The sequence below is a fragment of the Mus caroli genome, chromosome 1 (genome assembly GCF_900094665.2).
Source record: "Mus caroli chromosome 1, CAROLI_EIJ_v1.1, whole genome shotgun sequence".
Taxonomy (NCBI): Eukaryota; Metazoa; Chordata; class Mammalia; order Rodentia; family Muridae; genus Mus; species Mus caroli.
In genome coordinates, this window is record NC_034570.1 from 64,234,220 (window position 1) to 64,251,840 (window position 17,621).

Below are 17,621 nucleotides of genomic sequence, written 5' to 3' on the forward strand. Positions count from 1 at the left end.
CACCAAATATTTACCAGTCAAATAACCCATGCATTAAATAAACAATGTGAATTGAAGGTTGGAGGTTGGTGCCCTAGGTAAAGTGATTGCTATTTGCGTATGAGGACCAATGTTTGGATACTCACCACAAAAGTAAAGTGCAGACATTATAGCAGATGCCTTTAATCCCAACATTGGGGAGGCAAGTTGTTCACACTCAGAACTTTTGTCAGTTTGACCTGATTAATAAGCTCAAGGTTCAGTGAGAAACCCTATCTGAAGAAATAAGGTAGAGAATGGCAAAGGAACATATATAAAATTGACCTTTAACTTCCACATGTGAAAGCACAGGTGAGTGCCCCCATAAACAGACACATAGAAGAAGATGTATATTGACCCAAACTACAATTTGTTAGAGGATATATTGAGATATAAAAGTTTAACTCTTAAATTTATTTTATGGTCCTTAAATAAACATTATAGAGCTGAAAAGTATGATAGAAATCAAGTAATCGATGAGTATCTAAAGGGTAAATCTGAGAATCTGAGGTCAATATAGATGCCTACCTTGGGATCAGGAGAGAACCTAGTTGCAGGGTTGGAAGCAGAATTCAGGTCACATAAGAGCAACACCCATATGGAGAGACATCCTGTAGTGTACTCTGTTTGATAGATTATGCGTGGTATCATAATGGATTTCCTAAATAGGTAGAGCAAGTCTTTGCCTTGGAGTGACAGATTAGTTTAGAAAAGACAAAAAGGATCACAGCAGGTTCAGGTGAAAATTGATAGGACCCACTCCCTGAGTCTGATGAAGACTCGGTGTGAGCTGGATAGATGAGAACAGCTGGTAGACCTGTGTAGATAAACGGAGATGCCTCCAAGCAAAAGCACACCAGTCTAAGTCTGTGGTAATTATTACTAATAATCAGCAGTTCTAAGACTCACCAGTCTTAGTAAATTGATAGTACTCTATTTCCCTGATATAATTTGTCTTACTTGCATCCAGTAATTTGTTAAATTATTAGCATTATTATATGTGTGGACGTTTTTCTTGAAACCCTAACAACTTGTTTCTCGGGATTTAATGGTAATATCAACCTTGGCAACAACAGCAAATAGCAAATACAGGGGTTAAACATATGCCTCCTAAGTATCACAGTCATGCAGTACCTGAGATAGCTGCACTCCTTTAAAGCCCTTAGATACTTCTAAATATTTGTTTGAAATCTCATAGTTGCCATAGAACCCCAAGTTTGGTGTTTTCATCATCTGCACTTAAAGATTCAGAAGTCATGAAGGATGCATTAAATCGTAGAGCAGAGTAGGTAACACACTATTAAACACTTTTTGAATTATCTAGAAAGAAAGAGAGAGAGAGAGAGAGAGAGAGAGAGAGAGAGAGAGAGAGAGAAAGGAGGGAAGAAAGAAGAAAGAAGAGAAAGAAAGAAAACAAAAAAAAACCTTCTGCCACTTGAGCCTAAGTGGGAAGATGACATTCCAAACTAGCAGTTTCTGCTGAGACTGGCAGAATTTTTACTGCTCTATTACTTTCTATTTAATGAGCAAATTGCCTTAAGTACACATATAACACTCTGGTACCAAGGATAAAGATTGTAGCCAGTTTCTTTATAAACTGTGATAATTCTTCTCTTCCTACTTGTACAATGGCACTTTGGATTTAATATTTTTTAAAAAGATGCCACTTAAGAAATTACCATTATAAACTTTTTTAAATTACCGTTGCATACAAGGAACAATAAAATCAGTAATTTAAGTAAAGCAAATTGAAACTTTCATTAGAACACTGCCATGAAGACATTGATTAATCAGGCTCATCCTATTTATTCAAGAGCTTTTCAGTAGGGAGACTTTAAGACAACATTTAGAGGTAGCACCATCCACCTTTAAGGGGGCATTACAGGTTTTTTTGTTTGTTTTGTTGTTGTTTGTTTGTTTATTTGTTTGTTTTTTAGGGGATGCGATACCTAGTGATAAATGCCACCCTTAAAAGGGATTGCACTTTTGGGAAAATAGAAGGATTCTGTTATGAGCCTATCCTTTCTCTCTCTCTCTCTCTCTCCCACCTCTCCCCCCCACCCTCACTCTGGTCTCACTTTGTAACTCCAGCTGTACTGGAATTCACTCTGTGAATCAAGCTTGCCTCTGCCTCCCAAATGCTGGTGTTAAAGGCTTGTGCCACTTAGCCCAGACTGTTGTGATTTCTTAGTGTTCATAAGTTCTTAATGTCCCGAGTTCATAAGATCTCATTTTATGGTGTTTTTCTTCCTGCTCCCTTCTCCTTTGATAAGTTTTATCAATTGTATAAAACTCATCTGAGCAAGTTCATCCCTTTCTTCAAATCTTCTTTCATTTGGTTTCCTTGCCCTTTTCCTATTCCCAGCCCTGAGGTCTATTCCCCACACTCAGACCTCAGTTACACAGAGTTAGCACTATTGATGCTTTATTACAACATCAAAGCTGCATGCTAAAGGATATGCCTAACTCATAGGCATATCTCACTCTCTCCACTTCCATGGTACCTAATATAAGTCACAGATAAGAGACTCCCAAGAGTACTGTGGGTCCTTTGTCCACTTGAAAAGCACACACTCATGTGGAGATAGGCAGAGCACTAATTGATATATTCATAGCACTAATTCACAGAATGAGTCATTAACTGAGCTTTGCCTCTGGAAAATCTTTACCTAGAGAGATAGAAGAGGGGAGAGAGAGAGAGAGAGAGAGAGAGAGAGAGAGAGAGAGAGAGAGAGAGGAGAGAGAGACAGAGAGAGAGACAGAGAGAGAGAGAGAGAGAAGATAAAAGAGAGCTAGAGAGTGAGAGAGAGAGAGAGAGAGAGAGACAGAGAGAGAGAGAGACAGAGAGACAGAGAGACAGAGAGACAGAGAGACAGAGAGACAGAGAGACAGAGAGACAGAGAGACAGAGACACGGACAGACACAGAGACAAACAGACACAGAGACAGACACAGAGACACAGACACAGACACACCCAGACACAGACACAGAGAGGCACTTTTCTTTAGGGAAGAGCAGTTAGAGGTAAGTTGCTCCTGTCTCAATGGATGTCTCCATGCACATGTGCATATGGGCAGCACTAAATTGGACTGAGGATTCTTTATTTTGTTTTTGGTTTTGGTTTTTTTAGATACTAGGTTGATAGGAAAATGGAAGATATATTCGGTGGAGGGTGAGGGGAGCTGGAGGAAGAGAGAGGAAAATAGATATGACAAGACATTTTATACATGCATGAAATTTTCTTTTTTATTTTTATTTGATATTTACTTTATTTACATTTCAAATGTTGTCCCCTTTCCTAGTTTCCCCTCTGAAAAAAATCCCTATTCCCTCCAACCTTCCCCTGCTCACCAACCCACCCCCTCCATTTTCCTGGCCCTGGCATTCCCCTATACAGGGGCATAGAACTTTCACAGGACCTAGGGCTTCTCCTCCCATTGATGACCAACTAGGCTGTCCTCTGCTACATATGCAGGTAGAGCCATCAGTTCCACCATGTGTTTTCTTTGGTTTGTGGTTTAGTCCCTGGGAACTCTAGAGGTACTGGTTGGTTCATATTGATGTTTCTCCTATGAGGCTTCAGATACCTTCAGCTCCTTGAGTACTTTCTCTAGCTCCTTCTTTGGGGATCCTGTGCTCTGTCCAATGGATGACTGTGAGTATCCACTTCTGTATTTGTCAGGCACTGGCAGAGCCTCTCCGGACACAGCTTTATCTGTCTCCTGTCAGCAAGCTCTTGTTGGCATCCACAATGTGGCTGGTTTTGGTGGTTGTTTATGAGATGGATGCCCAGGTGGGACAGTCTCTGGATGGTCATTCCTTCAGTCTCTGCTTCACACTTTGTAACTATTTCGATGAGTATTTTATTCCCCCTTCTAAGAAGGATCAAAGTATCCACACTTTGGTCTTCCTTCTTCTTGAGTTTCATGTGTTTTGTGAATTGTATATTGAGTATTCTGAGCTTCTGGGCTACTATCCAGTTATCACTGAGTGCATATCAAGTGACTTCTTTTGTGATTGGGTTACTTCACTAAGGATGATATCCTCCAGATACATCCATTTAGCCAAGAATTTCATATATTCATTGTTTTTAATAGCTCTGTTCTGTAAATGTGCCACATTTTCTGTATCCATTCCTCTGTTGAGGCACATCTGGGTTATTTCCAGCTTCTGGCTATTATAAATAAGGCTGCTATAAACATAGTGGAGCATGTGTCCTTATTAGATGTTGGGGCATCTTCTAGATATATGCCCAGGAGTGGTATTGCTGAATCCTCTGGTAGTTCTATGTTCAATTTTCTGAGGAACCTCCAAGCTAATTTTCAGAGTAGTTGTACCAGCTTGCAATACCACCAGCAATGGAGAAGTGTTCCTCTTTCTCCACATTCTCGCCAGCATTTACTGTCACCTGAATTTCTGATCTTAGCCATTCTGACTGGTGTGAGGTAGAATCTCAGAGTTGTTTTGATTTGCATTTTCCTGATGATTAAGGATGTTGAACATTTTTGTAAGTGCTTCTCACCCATTCAGTATTCCTCAGTTGAGAATTCTTTGTTTAGCTCTGTACCCCTTTTTATTAGATATTTTCTTCATTTACATTTCAAATGCTATCCCAAAAGTCCCCTATACCCTTCCCCCTCCCTGTTCCCCAACCCACCCACTCCCACTTCCTGGCCCTGGCATTCCCCTGTACTGGGGCATATGATCTTCACAAAAATAAGGGCCTCTTCTCCCATTGATGGACGACTAGGACAGTCTCTGCTACATATGCAACTAGAGACACAGCTATGTGTGTGTGTGTGTGGGGGGGGGTACTGGTTAGTTCATATTGTTGTTCCTCATATAGGGCTGCAGACTCCTTTAGCTTCTTGGGTACTTTCTCTACTTCCTTCATTAGGGGCCCTGTGTTCCATCCAATAGATGACTGTGAGCATCCACTTCTGTATTTGCCAGGCACTGGCATAGCCTCATAAGAGAGAGCTATATCAGGGTCCTATCAGCAAAATTTTGCTGGCATATGCAATAGTGTCTGGGTTTTGTGGTTGTATATGGGATGGGTCCCTAGGTGAGGAGACGGAAGGAAGGACCATTCAAATACTGCCCCATTTTTTTTTTACAGGGTTGACATTTTCAAAAAGTAAAAATAATATAGAGAGAAAGAGAGAAGAAGAAGGAAAGGAGAGGAGAAGGGAGGAGAGAAGAGGGGAGAATGGGGGGGGGGGCTCCAGTCTCCCGGCATTGGCTAAGATGATATAATCCAGTGGATACATCTACAAAACATTTCCTGCATCAGAGACTCAAGGAGTATTGCAGAAGAGAGGATGGAAAGACTGTAAGAGCCAGAAGATCGGGGAGTTTGCTGTGAGATGTGTCTCCCAGTAATATCAGAAGCTACAGCCATAAAGTCTCGTCAACATGACTATCTAAAGGGGAGCTGAACAAGAACACCAATGAACACACCAAAGTGGGGGAAAGCCCATGAAGCCTGAACTCTGCAAGAATAATAACAGTCAACTAAGGAATGATGAGCTTGGAGAAATAGTCTTCCCTAGAGAATAACACACCAGTTAGTTACCCAGTACCAAACAGCCAGCCCTAAACACATACATATATACATACATACACACTGAGTGCATGAGTATGCACACATATGTACACATGTGTGTGTGTGCAGATGTCCTTTATTTTTAACCCATTAATGGTCCTTTAGGATCTTCTATGTCTTGGCCACTGGAATGACGGTGTAATTAGCAGGAGATACAGATGCTCTTTCTTTTGGGTCTATAACTCTCGGTGCTGAGATTACTGAATCCTATGATTGCTCACTTTAAAATTTTGCACACTCTTCATAGTCTTTTCTGAAGCAGTTGTGACAATTAAATTCTGACCAGTAACATACAAAGGCTCTTTTCTCTACATCCTTGTTAATAAATTTCCAGAATCATTTTTTATAACAGCAACTAACAAGTAGGATATGAGGTTTAAGTTGTATTTTCTTGAAGATTAATATTAGTTTCTACTTTCTCCTTTGCATATTGTCTGTCAGGGCCATTTGACTCTCATTAGATTATTTTGTGGATGTTTTGCTTATATATTTTTGATATAGATTCATAAAAGTTTTGTATATTTTGAGTATACATTGTCAGATACATTGTATGAAAATACCATCTTATTCTACAGGTTGAAACTTTCCCTTCCTTTCTTTTACCAGACACAAGCATTCAGTCTCATGTAATCCCACTTGTTGGTTTTTGAACTTGTAGCCTGTGCTTTTGATGTTATATCTAAAACAATCCTTTTCTAGACTAACCTTAAAAAAAAAAACTCTTTGCCCTGTATTTTTTTAATAATTTTGTGTTTTTAATCTGTGTTTGTGTTTAGGTTTTAATTATTTATACAATTACATTTTTAGATACAGGAAGAAATATTTAATAATATCATATATGTAGAACCTAAAATAGTTAAACATAGACTGGCCACACAGCTCAGTCAGTGAATGCACCTGACAACCAGAGCTCAACATCTGAAACCTCATGCTGGAAGGAGAGAGCAGGCTCCTACAGGTTGTCCTGTGACCTACACACACACACACGAGGGTACAAACATAGGCATGGACACATGCCCACATATACATGCACACATACACATGCACACATGCATGCACATACAATTAATTAATTAATTAATTATTAAAAGATAACAAAATCTTTTAGAAACTCAACACACACACACACACACACACACACACACACGCATGTATTAAGTGAAGAATGATGGTTGCCAGGGACTAGAGACAGGAAAAGGGGGTATTTTGATCAAGACATACAAACATTTTATGATGCAGCATAAATAGATCCCGGGGACCTAATGAAAAACAGTGTGAATGTCTTAACAATACAATATGTTGACTTAGAAGTTTTTCAACTCACACACCAAGTGGGGGTGGGGGAGGGAGGGATGGACTCTTCAAAGATCTCAGAATGTTTATATACATGGTCATATGATTTATTTCTCCAATATACATATAAAGCCTAGAATCATAGCATAAAGAACTAAACTGTTTCAAGTGCATTATACCTTGTTCTAAAGTTCCTTATCTATCTTCATTGGAAGCATCTGAAATGATTGAGATATCCATGAGAATATTAATGTTCTCCAGAATAACCTGCTAGAGGATCCATTCTTCCACGTTTCATGTATTTAATAATAACTCCCTTAAAATATTACATTCTAGTTATTCAGAGTCAATGAAAAAGCTAAGCATCATGACTAAAGAGATGGATTTAATAGTTAGTAAAATAGTCCTTAGGAAAGATTATCTGTAATTACACGGTCATTTTAATATAATGTTTCGTAGATCATTGTATTACACCATCAAACACAGAAGACCTCTTTTCTTCCTTGGGTATTTAGCTATGCCAACACTCCATTCCATTTGCTTGTATCTGCCAAGCCACTTCCTATCAATTATATCTGTTGAGTGCTAACTTTGAATGACTGTGGAACTCTGTCCCTATAAACACTGAATGTACTTGAAAGGAGAATAAAATTCTACTCTTCAAATTTCATTTCTTTTTCTTTTTTTTTCTAAGAACTTACTGGTGATTTCATTCTGTATCCCATTATAGGAATGGCATCACAGAATAAAATATAAGCTGACAGTTCACAGATTTATTATCATATTTGATATATTCACATTTTCAAGAGTGATGTTCTACAGTTAAATGAATCCACAGAGATTAAATCTCCTTAAAAGGAATCAATCCCCTCAGAGTGGGATTTGCCTGCCAATGTGGCTTGATCAAACCCTAATTGGGTGTGGACTTTTGGAGATTGCAACAATTTTCATTTGCTCATCTGTTTGAAGTAGAGTTATTTTATTTTGAGTCTTAATATCTTCAACTATTGATTTTTTCTGACTTATCATTACAATTGGATGCATTCACATTAGTGCCTTGCAATGAAAGCATCAACACCAATAGAAAATTACATTTTGGAAATTGTATTTAACTCATGTACTTGAAAAATCAGTGTGTGAGGAAATTAAAACCTCCAATTTTCATAAATATTAGCTTCAAGTATTGTAATTAAGATGCCAACCAGACTCACAAGTGTCCTGGCTGGAGGGTAGCCAGTGAAAACCTTTCTGTCCAATTGCCATCTCACAACCTGGCTTATTTATAACTCCCCCTTGTCAGCAGAAGAGCCTAGATTCACTCCAGGGATCCCAGTGAAGACTCCATGTTTTACTGTTTATTTTCCATCCTTATTTAACCCTAAGCAGACTACTTCACATCTCCCTGTGTTGTTCTTTTCCTCTCAAGAAAGGGACTTACCACATAAAACACAATGATGCTCATGACCTCAGTGACTTTCCCAAGATACCCACTTGATGCCAAAATATACATCTAGCTGGGTGGGACTCTCAACTCTGCAAGCAGTGCTTGTTAACGCTCTTCTACTATTCACTTGAATTTCAACAGGGAGAGTGCTTGGGTTATGGAAGGATAACAGTTGTGGCAGATCCATGTAAAAGCAGTGACTCCAGCCACAGTGCCAGTGCTCCTGGAAATAGGTCCAGTGAAGCCCAGGCCCTCAGCCATATGGGTCTCTCACCTCCGAGATTTTGTTAGTCTATGACTCTTGGGGCAGAGAGCAGCATTAACAGCTCAAAAGGTAGAAACTCATTTAAGATATATATGTGTGTGTGTGTGTATGTGTGTGTGTAATTTTAAGTAAATATAAAAGTATGAGATTCCTTATGGCTTTTTCACATATTATTTAATACTGTCCCCCATCCTATTAGACTTCCCTCACCCTTTCCCAATTAAGTCTACCCATTTTCCCCATTTCCCCTTCCTCTCACCCTTATCCTGTTATATGTAGTAACTTTTGATCGCTGCATGTTTCAACTTATGTTTAGACACATGTTTTGCATATTCCCTATTATAAACAACATAAGCAAATGTTGACCTTAAGGGAGGATCAAATGCCTTCCTCATCAGGCACAAGCTACATACTAAGCAATCCTTAACTGGAATAGAATGAAAGAATATGAATCAGACAAGGTAACTAATCTCATCCATTTTCTAAAGCCATTTTCTTGGCTCTCTCCTTTTAACTTAACATTTAAAATACTCTCCTTTAATTAGATGAATTCATAATGCAGCGATAGAAAATAATATTATCTTCACTTCCTGAGGCTGAAAATATTGACTCAGTCTTCTTTGTCTACATGGCAGACTTGGCAGTGGCATTAGTAGGACCCTACTTTCATAGTCACTAGCATTTTTTAATTAGAAAGAATAAAATATAAAGTAATATCATATGAAAAGCAATAATATCGACCCAACCATGTAGGTTTAAAATATAAAATGCTAAGTTTACAAGCATAATCATATTTCCATACTCATTCAATGAATTATTCAAAGAAAAAGAAAAATATGTTTTGCCTAGATTTTAGAATGTGAATCATTTTGTCATAAAAATGATCATGTTTAATGACGTGAGTCACATCTTTTAAGAGCTGTGATAAATATCCTACATGGAAACTGACAATAACAAGTCAGAATCTCCTAAATTAAAAACAAAAGAAAACCCCTCCCTGGGAGCATTAGTAATCTTTAGAGATGCATTATCTCTTGGTTTATGACCTAAAGAATGCTGGCCAAAGCTTACCTTTGTGTGCTAAGGTGTGCTTTGGCTTCATGTAGAGATATGGGTAGCTCATTATAACCTTTTAATAACTTGAACACAAATGGCAATGGAGTGAATAATTTTCATCCTGAGTAATTTTGGCCCTACTAGTTCAACACCAAGCAAATTAATCACCCGAGTGCTCATGTTGCACACAGAGGTACTTATACACTGACTCCTAAGCTCCCCAACCTGCTGGGTTGCACTGATTTTTATCACCACATGAATCTGGTACCAAGGCACTGGGTGATCACCTGCCTGTCTTTAGACTATGATATTGATTTGTACTTATTTTTTCCAAGTATCATTTAGCTGCTCTGAGACATGAAGTCTTGTAGCGTAATTAGCACTCCACTTCTCTATCATCTTCCCATTTCTTGTCTTCTTGGAGACAGACACTCTAGGTCATGTCTATTGAGCAGAATCTGCTGACAAAGGGTTTACATTAGGGTTATTGCTGTCAAAGCAAAGTAGAAAATGGAAACTACTCCATTTTTTTCCCAAGCCAAAACAAACAAACAAAAATCACTTGGAGTGAAACAGTAGTGACACAGAAGAGAAACCTATAAAAATTCTTGTAAATATCTTGATGAGTAATTTAAAATGCATTAGCTATAATAAAATTTTCTATTATTTCAAATGAACACAGTATATTTTCTTTTTTTACAATAAAGAAGATAAATCAAATCAAACATTACTTAGATTAAACTGAAATTACAATCAACCTACCTAAAATACCATTATCATGAAAATAAAACTTTATATTAAGACTCATCAAGGCTACAACATACATTATTTTTTCTACTAACAGTTATATTACCTTCAAATATATATTTCTTAAGTCTTTTGTGAATTTAGCATAACTATTTAGCTTTACAGCACATTTCCACTTACAGAGACCTAACTATTCCTAAGAATTTAGCTATTTTTCATTATAGCTGTATTTGAGAAAACTTCTCTGACACAGCACTGTATTTTTCATGAAATTAGAATACAATCAAGCCAAACTCATTCTGTGTTCAAATTTTTAATAGGCTAGTAGAGTGAAGAATTCCATCCCATATAGTAGTTATTTTGAAAAAATATGTAATTCCCTCTGATTGACTTTAGGATTCATTAGTTTGCAATATCTCTCCAAAATAATTAAATGTATGTGTCTTATTATTTCATTTTATCCCACTGGGTGATATCCATGGTGTCTTTTTCCTATCCAGATTTTCTCCAGGTTCCTGCTTCTATAAAAATTCACATGAAAATTCACAGTGATTGAATTCATACCTAGTTTTAAAATAAAGTTCCTGATGAACAACAACTTGTGAAAATTTTATTCAGGGTCATCACCATGTGGACTGAATTCTTTTTAACATTTAGTGCTGTTTGCCCTGTTTTATATTTTTGAAATCTTTCTTCATCTACTTTTATCCTAATAATATATTTTTGTTCAACTTCTTGGAGTGATTTTTGAGCATTTTAAAAGAAAATGGTTACTCAAAATATGTAATTGTATGCTAATAATTATTTAAATTAAATACCCTTAATAGTTCATTATTGAAATGTCTTAAATACCCTTAATAGTTCATTATTGAAATGTCTACTTGCAGCATTGTACATATGACTAGACTAACAACTTTGTATTTATTTGCAGCTTTCCTTGGGTTTAATAGCTAACATAGTATTATTACTGTATCAGCAATCTACAATTGTCAAACACATGGTTAGTGTCTCCTATTGCACTTCTAAAACTCAGTATATAGTTTAATGCTGTCCAAACGAGCTTTCCAGGCATAAAATTATTACTGTTCCATAAATAACAGTTTTTACATATTTAAATATTTTTCTTTTAAATTAGTTCTATTTACATCATTATGGTTGAAGCTGCCTAATGCAAAAATTTATGGGTTAAAATTAGCACTAATATCAAGTTCTACTTATTTATGCAAATATTTCAAGATTACTTTGAGAAGCCAGAAATTCACACTAAAGTGCTCAGCTAATCAGCATCTCCATATTCTAAAACATGAATGAAATCATAAAGTCCCATTTTGAATTTTTGGTTTCAATATTTATCAACAAGGATCAGAATTACTTAACACTCTTTGAATATTATTGTATTTAGGAGTACTACACATTCATCAAGTTTATGTGAAAAGGCAGAACTTTCCAGTGAAGATGTGGGCCACATTATTATCCAATGGAGGGAGCACATGCTGGAATGACGCAGGACCAGGCATGGCGGGTGTACAATGTTCAATGGCCACTATGAAAGTGATTCAAGAGTAACTAAATAGATAGAGGCTAAGTACCTACTGTGAGAATATACTACTCCATAATCCTTAAAGATAGCAACGGAGGCCAACCAGATATGATAATTAAGTGTAATGGGTTTTTCATATGACACTTTCCCAGCCCAATTACAGGTTAGTTTCATTATTTCACTCCAGTTAACAGATAGTACAACCAAGCAGGAAACATCGGGAAGAGAAGGCACTACTGCCAGTGGTCTTCCTTCAGGCAGAATGACATACACACATATATTTAAACATCAGCAACAAAAACATTCAGCCACATACTACTTCTCTAACCAACTATTAGCAACAGTTCTGAAAAACCAAGTCGGCAGAGGAATAGATAGATAGACGGATAGATAGATAGATATAGATATAGATATAGATGATATAGATGATATAGATGATATAGATATAGATATAGATATAGATATAGATATAGATATAGATATAGATATAGATATAGATATAGATAGATAGATAGATAGATATAATAGATATATAGATATATAGATATATAGATATATAGATATATAGATATAGATATAGATGATATAGATATAGATATAGATATAGATATAGATATAGATATAGATATAGATATAGATATAGATATAGATATAGATATAGATATAGATATAGATGATANATAGATATAGATATAGATATAGATATAGATATAGATATAGATATAGATATAGATATAGATATAGATATAGATATAGATATAGATGATATAGATATAGATATAGATATAGATATAGATATAGATGATATAGATATAGATGCTGTTTGAGTTTTGATTTAGAGACTGTTGATCCCTATGGCTTCCTCAATTGTCTAAATCTCACTTAAAAGCATCCCTAGAAAGGAAGAGAAAAATTGGGACACCGCTCTTGAAGATGAGGTCGCCTAAGGAGATAACTGGTTCACTTGAAGTGAACTCCTCTCTGTGTCTCTGTCTTTCTGACGCTGACCCTCTGTCTCTCTGCCCATTGTTCTCCCCCACACTACCTCCTCAAGCAAGCAAGCAAATTTTTCCTAATTATTTTTCTGACCAGCCTGTCTGCTCATGCTCACTTTACAATGAAAACTGTGTTGTGAGGGAGAACAGACCCTGCATGCTGTTCATCTAGTGATGGAGGCAGATACAATGATATTTGGAAATATCTTGTCATTCAGCTGCACTCACTTGTTCAGCTCCTGGAGTGTTGATAACAAAGAGGAGAGACTGCATTGACTTAGAGTCTTTTGTGCTAACAGCTACTTTATAGCCTCATGTTACACAAGCTTCGGTCACCTTGGTGATCATGTTCCCCTTTGAACATTTTTGTTGTTGTTGTTGTTGGGATTTTTTTCTAAAGGCTTTCTTCACAGGGTATGAATCCCGAGTACCTTAATGAGTGCCCTGTAGGTAGCCTGTTGTACTGGGTTGTACCACGAAAACAAAACTATGTACTAGAGACACAACAGCAGTAATCCCATTAGTTCAGTGCAGTCGGGGACACCAGGAAAAAAGCAGTTTCAATGAACTGGGAAAACATCTCTGTTTATGCACGGGCTGCTGAACACGAGGGATGTTCTCATCCTCAGTGCTAATGCGCTCAATGTTGGACTTCACTCTCCTCTGAGGACAGGCCTCCCTGCTTTTAACATTGCCTGCCAGTAACCAACCAAGTTCCTACCTGCTTATCCTTGACCCTTTATCAGTAGCAGATGTCATAGGTAGCAAACTGTCGTAGGTAATAACTAAAATTCAAAGTTTCCCACTGTTCCTTTTTAGACCCTGAGAGATTGAGACAAATTTCCATGTGGAAGGATATCTTCCATTAATTATAAAATTTTGAAATCAGATTTGGACTTCCTTGTTCTTAAATAAACATGGGTTTCTTCAAGTTTATAATTTGCGATATTCATATTCTTGCCCTCATCCCATTGCTCCATAAACAATGATATGGTATACTGGACCAATCTTGGCTACTCTGGATGCCTTCCTTCCACATATACACATCTGCCACAGTCCAGCACTTCACCCAGGAGTCCTTCTCCCAGCCCTGGCCAGTGCTGTGATCCACATTAAAACTCTTATTGTGTTAGTAAGTAACAAAACTTTATTCAATAGGCATAGCATGATAATGTGGCATGGGTGATCAGAAGTACTGTCCCCAGGACATACAGGTTATAGGACCCCCTGATACTTGTTGGAGTCAGTTTATATGTATGGCTGGGCTGTGTGACATTAAAGCCAGAAACCCACGATAGTCAGATGCACACTCCTGCTTTAACGGCTTGGAACATCAGGTGACAGAGTTTATTTTGCAGGCCAAGGTCAGACAAAAGTCAAGCAAAGGCCCCAAATCCCAGTCATCTGACTTCTTCCTGACACAAAGTCCATTTACATTAACAAAAACACATGCTTTATTAAAAACAAAATAAACCCCAGAGGCATATGTATGACAAACACACAGGTCTCCCAAGTAGAACAGGCAGAGCCCTTGAATCAGCCCCCATTTCAGAAGTTATCTGTCTATCACTGAGGCCTCTTGAGAATCTCAAACCCATCCCTACTGTATTTTAAGTAAAGCAGGTGGCTTTAAACTATAAGTATACAATGATTCTTTTATAGCTAATATAAGCACTGGGCAATTCTTATCACACAGCTAGAAACTGTAGACCAGAGTTAGGAAGGCGCAGTGTCCATAAGCTACTGAATTTAAGAATGTTAGGTTTCTGGTTCTCTGGGAGTTTGTAAGCTCTGTCATTACAATCCCACAATGCTCCCCGACATGAAGTGCTAGTACATTCCTATATCCCTTCAACACAGACGAAAACTCTGAGAATTGTAACATACATCCTTACATCAACTATTTCCCTCTTAGGAGACAAAATGACCACAGTTGGTTCCAAGACATCAACATTCAGTTCTTGTAATGTACAAAACCTTCTCCTTGTGTTTGTTCAAAGTCAGAGTGCTCTGTGGGGTGGGGTAGGGTGGGGAGAAGTAGAGTTTAGGAAAGGGTGGAGGTGGGATCCTCTTATTGGGGCATGTTTCTTACTTTTTGACACTGTTTTGTAAAAGATATTCAGAATGTAACACATCGGAACTCAGGATTCATCAGCATCTGACAAGTTACTAATGCTTGCCACAAATTTGGAAGCGTCCGCTGCATGCAGTAACATGGCACCTGGGAAAACATGCCTCCATGTGATTATGATTGATAGGCCAGAGTTGGGAGCATCATTATTCTGCTCACAGAAGCAGCAACCCTAGCCATCGTTAAAGAATGGGGACTCTTAACTGAAGCAGTAGGGCAAGATTTGATACACCTCCTCTGGCCCGCTCCCTTTCCACCCTCCAGCTGATCTTGAAGAGGAAGGCAGACAATTGATCATACAATGTGGACAAGGTCACATATAGGGAATGATACTCTGAGTGCTGCATGGGAGGGAAACACACAATGACAGGTACCAATGACAGGTACCACATCTTCCAAATGCACTGTGGAGATTATCTTGGCTCTTGCAGAGTGTTCCTGACAAAGGTCACCAAAATTGAAGACAGTAGAGGAGAAGCTCAGGAGAGGGACTTGGGATTGTTGCTCATTTTACAGTTGTTTGTTTGTTTGTTTGTTTTATCAAAACCGACTTTTTACATATACACCATTCTAAAATCCTAGCATTGTGTTGCTTGAAATGTCGATCAATATATTGCTTCAATATCCTCTTGAAACAAGGCCAGTGTTGAGAGTGTGTTCAGGGTGAAGAACCTCTTTCCTACGACTTAGCCTCAAAGAAGTGGAGTGAGGATCTGAAGGATGATGTGGGGCTTGGATTCCGAAGCGTTCCTTTTGAATCATAGGCTGTTATGCATTAGTGCCCTGGGGAAAACCAGAGAAGGTGTGTACACAGCAGGGACAGGAAGCAGGGGTGTGGTGCAAAACGTGAAGGATGGGAGAGTGGAGCAGAAGAGCCTAATGCAGGGATCCAGGAAATTTCAAAAGGGATCAAACTCCAAACCAAGGAGATAACTGTAGCCAGAAGGAGCCATTATCAGTGAAGATATTAATATGCACTTGCATAGAAGATAATGAGTCCTATGGTTTGCTTTTGTTATTGATTTGGACTAGCAAATCACTGCTGTAGGCTCCATTGTGACCTTCTATGTCCATGTTCTTTTGAACATCTGATCCCATCACGCTTACTAGGCCCTGACCACACTGTCCCATTGCTCAAATCCATTTCTAAAGTCACTACACAGTTAAAAAAAAATGTGAAAGGCATATATCACAGTAGGTGTCTCAATTACTACATGATACCCTGTTTTCATGTGACCAAGTCCTAACAGATTCCTTTTTTAACAGAAATCTGGGCCAGTGTTTGCTTTGTTTATAAGACAACAGGTGCTAATTGTACTATTGGAAGTCAAGTAAATGCTATAAAAGAACTCTTTTATAAGGATTAATAAGAAAATTCAAAATAGATCCAAGCTCATTAGTGCATAAGAAATCGAATGACCGCATTTTTACTTCAGATTAAATATGTATTTCCTTCTGAAATATAACAAGCCTGGCACACCCTTAAGCCATATTGGCTCTTCTCATCTGTGTTTTTGCAATGTTTTGCACATTGTTGTTATAATTTTTATTGTTTTTACCTTCCGATTTTCTTGGTGCTTATTAAAGATCCCAGAAATTTTAGAGTGTGAAAAACCCTACACTGATGTAGTTTTATATGTTTTTCATCACAAGTATCTCTATCTTGGACAAAACTTAGTCACTGCTTCTATAGTTGCCTATAATATTCATTATTTTCTTTGTCATCTTTAACATTATTCTTACCTTTTGTTGAATAGTAGAATAACCAGAGAATTTATCAAGAAACTCAAATCAACTGACATTCTTTCCTCAAGTTAAGATTCTGGGACTCTCACTGAGGTAAAAATTGGGTGCCAAATTTTTAACATCAACCTAGGTATTCATATGATATATTTTATGTGTGCATTACTTTCCCCCATTGTTTCGTGACTCCAAACCTCACAAGAAAGTGTGCTAATATTACTTAAAGACATTGATTAATTGATCATTGCAGACAAAATTGTTACAATTTTGTAGAATAATGAAGACCTAAGAATTATACTTTCAATGAACATATAGAAATTGTTTTCCTTGTAAAAAGAAATAAAAAATGAGATAAAAGTGTATTTCTCAGAAATTATTGGGTTCTTTTATGATCCTTGGTACTTCAGTATATCAAGAACTAAATTATTGACTATTTCAAGTGTAGTTAAAGTGTTAATCTTCCCACTCAACATCCACCAGAAAATTACCACTTGTTATTTACAAAAGCTAAAAATCCCAAATAAGCGTTGTTGTGGCATTGGAATGGACGAATTTCTGTAAGCCCATCCCCACTTGGACCTTATGATCATTCTGTAAACCAACATGAAAATGCTGCTTGATTGCACACTCCCACCTCAATGAGGGCAAGCCTTTGGCCCTATTCTTGTTTCAAATCTTATCATACAGGAGCTCTGTTGCGGCCCGCCCGCGGTCCACAACACGAACGGTTCACTGAGAATGGCAGTTCCCTGCAAAGAGAGGTAACTAGACGGGGCGGAAGAAA

At 37.6% G+C, this 17,621-nt stretch overlaps 1 protein-coding gene across 5 annotated transcripts in view; it reads left to right on the plus strand.

The window, feature by feature from the left end:
- The window catches only part of Spag16 (sperm associated antigen 16), an 871,964-nt gene that overhangs the window by 761,552 nt on the left and 92,791 nt on the right, over positions 1-17,621 (plus strand). The gene's annotated exons all lie outside the window — the stretch shown is intronic.